This window comes from Rhipicephalus sanguineus, chromosome 4 (assembly GCF_013339695.2).
Source record: "Rhipicephalus sanguineus isolate Rsan-2018 chromosome 4, BIME_Rsan_1.4, whole genome shotgun sequence".
NCBI classification, from domain to species: Eukaryota; Metazoa; Arthropoda; class Arachnida; order Ixodida; family Ixodidae; genus Rhipicephalus; species Rhipicephalus sanguineus.
The window spans coordinates 78525870-78532978 of NC_051179.1; positions in this window are offsets into that span (position 1 = coordinate 78525870).

Below are 7109 nucleotides of genomic sequence, written 5' to 3' on the forward strand. Positions count from 1 at the left end.
CTGTGAGTCCGTTCGTTTGGGGATGATAGGCCGTCGTAAGCTTGTGCTTGGTTGCACAAGACCGAAGTAGGTCCTCGATTACCTTGGATAAAAAGTAACGACCGCGGTCCGTGATGAGTTGACGAGGAGCGCCGTGATGTAAGATGACGTCTTGGATCAAAAACTCGGCGACGTCTGTAGTGCAGCTGCTCGGGAGAGGTCTCGTAATGGCAAAACGGGTCGAATAATCCGTAGCGACGGCGACCCATCTGTTACCGTTGTTAGAAAGTGGGAAAGGTCCCAAAAGGTCGAGGCCGACACGAAAAAAAGGCTCAGCAGGTACGTCGATAGGTTGAAGGAGCCCGGCAGGGTGCACAGCTGGCTTTTTCCGGCGTTGGCACGACTCGCAAGTAGCGGCATAACGATGCACGGAACGGTAGAGGCCAGGCCAGAAAAAGCGTCGGCGGACACGGTCGTACGTTCTGGCAACACCAAGATGGCCGGCCGTTGGTACATCATGTAGTTGCTGAAGTACGGTCGAGCGGAGATGAGTGGGTACTACAACTAGTAGTTCTTGTCCCACTGGGCGCATGTTCCGGCGGTATCAAATGCCGTCGATGATGACGAACATGCGAAGCGAACTGTCCGTCGAGTCAGTATTCAGGCGGGTGATTAGATCTCGTAGGGACGCGTCACGCTGTTGCTCGTCACCGATGTTGCCGAAAGCGGAGAGCGAGGAAATACAGATGGACGTGTCATCCGTTACGAGGTCTGGATCGTCGACGGGGTACCGAGAAAGGCAGTCGGCGTCTTGGTGTAGACGGCCGGACTTGTAGACCACTGTGTACGTGAATTTCTGGAGGCGCAGAGCCCAACGAGCTAGGCGCCCTGTTGGATCTTTGAGTGCTGAAAGCCAGCATAGAGCGTGGTGGTCTGTGGTAACGGTGAAAGGGCGACCATATAAATAGGGGCGGAATTTACCAACTGCCCATACAAGCGCCAGGCACTCGCGCTCAGTAATAGAGTAATTGCGTTCGGCAGGAGAAAGGAGCCGGCTGGCATACGCAAGAACTCTATCATGACCGGATTGACGCTGGGCTAACACAGCGCCAATGCCGTAACCACTAGCGTCGGTGCGGACCTCGGTTGGAGCGGACGCGTCGAAGTGGGCGAGGATCGGCGGTGTGGTGAGCAGTGTAATGAGGCGGGAAAAAGCACTGGCTTGGTCAGGACCCCACCAAAATGGCACATCCTTCTTGAGAAGGTCAGTGAGTGGGCGCGCAATATCTGCGAAGTTTCTGACGAATCGTCGGAAATATGAGCATAGGCCCACAAAACTTCGAACGTCTTTGGCACAAGTTGGTACGGGAAAATCGAGGACAGCGCGAACTTTGTCGGGATCGGGTCGGATGCCAGATGAGTCGACGAGATGCCCTAGAATAGCAAATTGGCGATGGCCAAAGTGGCACTTCGATGAATTAAGTTGTAGCCCAGCCGCACGAAACACGGAAAGAATAGACGAAAGTCGGTCGAGGTGAGACTCAAAGGTGGGAGCAAATACAATGACGTCGTCCAGGTAACAAAGGCAGATAGACCATTTAAAGCTGCGTCGTAGGAGCCTCATCGTATGGTCCACCGTCACGAGCGGGAAACTGCAGGGGCCGGTGGTTGTCGTCACGTCGATAGCCAGCAAACGAGCGAGATGGAAAGGTGCGAGAACGACAGTAGCGGGAAATATGTCCTACACCGTGGCAACGAAAGCAGATCGGCTTGTCGTCCTGCGTTCTCCACTGGGCAGGGTCACGATAGCGGCGCAACATTTCCGGTGCACGAGGAGGCGTTATAGAACTGACACGAGGTTCCGTCAACGAACATACCGGCTGCAGTCCGACATTTGCAAGCTCCTCCCTCACAACCTGCTGGATCAACGAGATCGTTGGTCGAGGATCAGCAGATGGCCGCGTCAGGAAAGATGGTGGCGACGCCGCCTCGATTTCTCGGCGCACGATGCGAACTACGCTCTCGTTGGTAGGCGGTTGACCGCATGGCGGCTGAAGGTCCTCGCAGGATGATGTAGCGGCCGTGTTCGGAAGTCGCATGAAATGCTGGGCAATGCGGCGACTCTTCAGCTCTTCGAACCGGCGGCACTCTTTGATGATGTCGTCCACGGTTGAGCAGTCTTTAGACACAAGTAAATTAAAAGCGTCATCCGCAATTCCCTTGAGCAAATGGCTTACTTTGTCACTCTCTGACATGTTGGTGTCGACACGACGGCAAAGGGCCAGGACGTCAAGGATGTAGGAGACGTATGATTCGGTGGAAGTTTGTGCCCGACAGGAGAGTTCTTTAGAAGCGGCCCGCTGGCGTCCGACGGCTCTACCAAATAGGTCGCGAAGCTTCTGTTTACAGGCATCCCAACTTGTTAAGTCAGCTTCATGAGCTTGAAACAACGCGCCTGCTGTTCCGCAGAGATAGAAGTCAACATTGGCGAGCATCATTGTAGGGTCCCACCTGTAGACCGCTGCAAACCGCTCGTACTTCGCAATCCAGTCATCGACGTCAACCTGGTCGGTGCCGCAGAAGTTACCGGGATCGCGCGGTTGAGTCAATACGACCGGCTGTACCGGCTGTACCGGTTGTACCGGAGTCGCGGTCGAAGCGGCAGCAGCAGAGTTGCTTTCTGTTGACATATTGAGGCTGTCGAGGACACGTCCGCTGCGGAGTTCCGTCTTGCGTAGTACCCAGCACCACCACCAAAATGTTACGAATATATTTAACTTATTTACAATATGGAATAGTCCAGCAGTCAAGATGGCGGTTGTGTATTCTCAGAACACCGACACGTCGTCTGCCTCTTCTTCGCACACCTCCCCACAGTCATAGCTGCAACCCCGCTACAATATATATGTATAATACAACGGAGGCGTTGTCAACACTGATATAAATATTTATGTCACTGTTGACAACGCCTCCGTTGTATTATACCTATTGCCCAAGAAGAACTGGCCCATTGAACCATATCTACACTTATATATATATATATATATATATATATATATATATATATATATATATATATATATATATATATCCTACAAGTTCAACAACTCTCGTTTCAACAGAGAGCATATACCGTCGCGGTGCAGTCTTTCAATGTAGTCCGCTCTGTAACCATCGCAAATATTGGTGTCTTCAAAAAAAAATACGGTACAGCACTTTCATTGCTTTGCGGTTTATCCTAGACGGCCATGGGCCTAGTATTTTCGTCAACGAAAACGTTCGCGCAGAGTCCATCGTGTTCCTGTTCGAGTCGCTGTCTATGTGTGTTGTGCTTAGGACAGACGATCGAGAAACAGATGATGCTCTCATTGGCTCTCATATGCGTTCGCTGAAAATCACCTGATGGTCCGCGGAGAGGTGGTGTAAATAAAGGGCGCAGTGATTAACAAAATCAATGAAACGGAATAAATTTTCTTGGGTTTAAACCCAGTCCCCTCCCCTCGTTTTTTTCCAAGTTCATTCGTACCTAGGACGTACAAATTTTGGTGTCGCCCATCCATATACAGCTTCGCTGTAAAACAGCTGTGACGATTAATTTACGTACGGTGGGAAACGACAAAAGGAAAAGATTAAAGTACTAAATACCGAACTAACGTGATATCAGGAATTCGCCGTAAAAATAGAAAATAATATGTACGCGTGAGGGAGGCAACGCTCAAAAGACGCGAGTACGGCGATAACACACAAAAAAAAGCTGAAGTGGCTTCATTTTGAGGCTGCGGCTCGCGAAGGGCACGCGAACATCGCAGGGCACTGATAAGAGACAAATGAACTGTCGTTACAGCTGGAATTTGGGAAAGAGCGACACATTGCTTCAGCGTGTTTGCTCGAGTTTCACCTTGACGCCAGATGCAAACTAATTAGGGAGCTGAAATAGAGTGAGAGAGGGAAAGGTGAAAGACGTGGAAGTTAACCAGATGTGAATTTTCGGTTTGCTACCCTGCACTTGGTGGAGGAACAGGTGCTGAAAATGGGTACACGGGCATCATAAAAAGAAAACTAAATTTCTTGGGGTTTTACTTGCCGGAACCATGGTGCGATTATTTGAAAAAATTGAATTATGACAACGTGTGAAGCACACATCACACAGTCGCATAGAAAAATACACTGTGAAGCATACAACGTACAGGGGACGACGTACTGGATGTGGTAGAATTCTATATTTTTCTTGGACCCAGGATAGACGAAGATGATAAGTTTTACAAAAGCAATACACCAAAGAATCGTATTACGAAAGGCATCAAAATGCTGGACTTTCAAAGAGTACCAATAAGAAAGGTAAATATAAATCTTTGGTGTTTAACGTCCAAAGACCAGGGTATGATTATGAGGGACGTCTTTGGGGAGGGCTCCGGAAATTTCGACCACTTGGGAATCTTTAACATGCGCCTAGAACACGGGCCTGAAGCATTTTCGCCTCCACCGAAATTGCGGCAGTCGCGGCCGGGATTCCACCCGGCGACCTTGTGGTCAGCAGGGAAGGCAAAGGTGCCAGCCTATAAGCTAACGTTGGTCTGGCTAACGTCTTGGCTTTGCCAGCAGCGATTTACAGGTGCGAATCCTGGGCCTTCAGTGAATATGAGACACTAAAACGACATTCCGTGGAACTATGAGGCTTTTGTAGAGTTTTGAGAATCTCATAGGCTGCCGAACCAACTCGGCCGTGAGGTTGATGAATCCTGAATGTTCTTTCGAATCAAATGCAATAGAAGTAAAATTTTGTTTTGGTTAATCTATGCGAACTGCAAGTTCAATGGAGCGTCAAAATAATTGCTAGCCAAAATGGTAAGTAAGGGAAAAAAAAAGCTAACCATGCCCAGCCTAGTTAAATGGTATTTTGGAAGCCACGGGAAAACCTCTTGATAAGCGTAAAGAATCTGTAAGAGATAGGTACTACTTGCTGTCAGTCATATACACCTATTCTCACCATGCAGGAGTCGCCAGCGACGCCATGACACTTAGCAACAGTGACAACAACCGCAACAACAACAACTTGCAGAACCATAATGTCAGTGTCGTTTTCCGGCCTGGGAGAGGCGCGTTAGCATTACGTGAGAGATGGAGTCCCGGTGGCAACGCGAAAGCAAAGAAACCAATCTTGCAACAACCAAGCGTTTCCGGGTCCTACACCTGATATTAAATGACATTGTCAGGGAGCACTGATCGCTTGCTTGCTTGTTTATTGAAGACGACGGTCTTTCTTGCGATACTTGAACGCAGAAATTTTGGTCTGTCTGTCTGTCTGTCTGTCTGTCTGTCACACGATTCAGCCACCCGGCCAACGTTTAAGCACTTGCTGAACGCCCGGTCATCTTGAACTGGTAGCTGCGTTCATACTTGTGAAAATTATCGATCAAAAAACAAATAATATGCATATCTGAGGCGCAACATCAATACGTAAGTATTAGGTGGTGTGTTCCTTTACTAGAAAATGCATAGGTACGTAATTTTAAAGACCCTAGTGTTTCTTAGGCTGCGCTGAAACGGCCGGCAGAAGACTATCATCTTTCGACGACATTTGCAGCGAAGCATGCAGATACGCGGCCAATTCTTTTTCAGTTACCTTATCGTCCTCTGCTGGTTTTAATGGTGCGCAATACATGAATGGTAAGGAGTTCAGGAGAGCGCAAGAAAAAGCACTATTATGAATACTGAGCGCCGTTTAACTGATGCGAATCTGCCGCTGTGGTGTAATTGTCATGGAGCTCGAATGGCAACAGGAAGGTCATGGGATCGTACCCCGGCCGCGGCGGCCACATTTCGATCGAGGCGAAATGCCAGAGGCCCATGTATACTTATTGTAGGTGCACGCCCCAGGTGGTAGAAGCTTCCAGAGCCCTCCTTAATTGATATCGTGATTTCGGGACGCAAACCCCCAACAATTATTATAATATTATTTCCTGACGCGTCTACTTTAGGTACGTTATTCCGCCAGATATTGGCAGTTAAAGAACGAAGCTGACATAGTTTTTCTTTGCAAGCAGTTTAATCCTTTGAGGTTTAAACAAACAATTCAGTGCAATTCAGTGAAAAGGAGTTGCTGAACGATTAATTCAGACGAATCAAGTGGAGAGGAGGAAACATAGGCTGTTAGTACGAATGCATGGTCGAATTGTGCGCACACGCGGAACGCATTAAGACTGGCGCCCACCTCTAAGAAAAGGAAAACTTGTTCTTGTGCTGGTTGGCACATGCTTATTGAAACATATAGACGCGTACCAACGAACTACAAACCAAGCAACGTACCAATCACCAACTTCTCTGCTCATTCTTGAATCCTTCCATGATGTTACGCGTCTTTGTTGTATTTCAGCGATCTAAGAAAAGTATTTAAACAGATATATGTACATATGAGCAACCGATTGCATGAGTTGATTGCTCGTATAATCAATATAATTGTTCTGCTGTGTTCGTAATTGATAGATTACCTCTTTGCGCGGTAACAGTCCGTGTAACTCAATTACATTTTGCTGTAATCATTTGCATGTAGCCAGCCACTTTATTTGCAAGCTAAGCTGTAACAACAGCTGCTGCTTTGAGCATTTTGTATTTGCGGGGAACATCATCATAGCGTGTCCACAGCTGCGGAACGCCACTGCTTCATGGATGGCCATGTTTCCACATGCAAACCCGAGTGCTCTGCATTTATTTTCTCGTCTTAACGACATGTCACGCGGCCTCTACTGTGGACAACCCCCGGTCGTGGCGGCTGCATTTTCGATGGAGGCGAAAATGTTTGAGGCCCGTGTGCTTAGATTTAGGTGCACGTTAAAGAACCCCAGGTGGTCGGAATTTCCGGAGCCCTCCACTACGGCGTCTCTCATAATTATATCGGGGTTTTGGGACGTTAAACCCCAGATATTATTATTTTAACACGAAAGTGTTTTATGCCGGGGTCCACCAAGTACATCCGTCACGGATATGACGTTAATAAAATGGACGCCAACGGCTGAGAAAGGAAAAAACCAAGAAAAAGATACCCCGCTGGGAATCGAACCCACGACGTTGCGGCCGCGACGGCAAGCGCCCGACGCCCTACCGACTAAGCCAACTCGGGAGATGCTAGACAC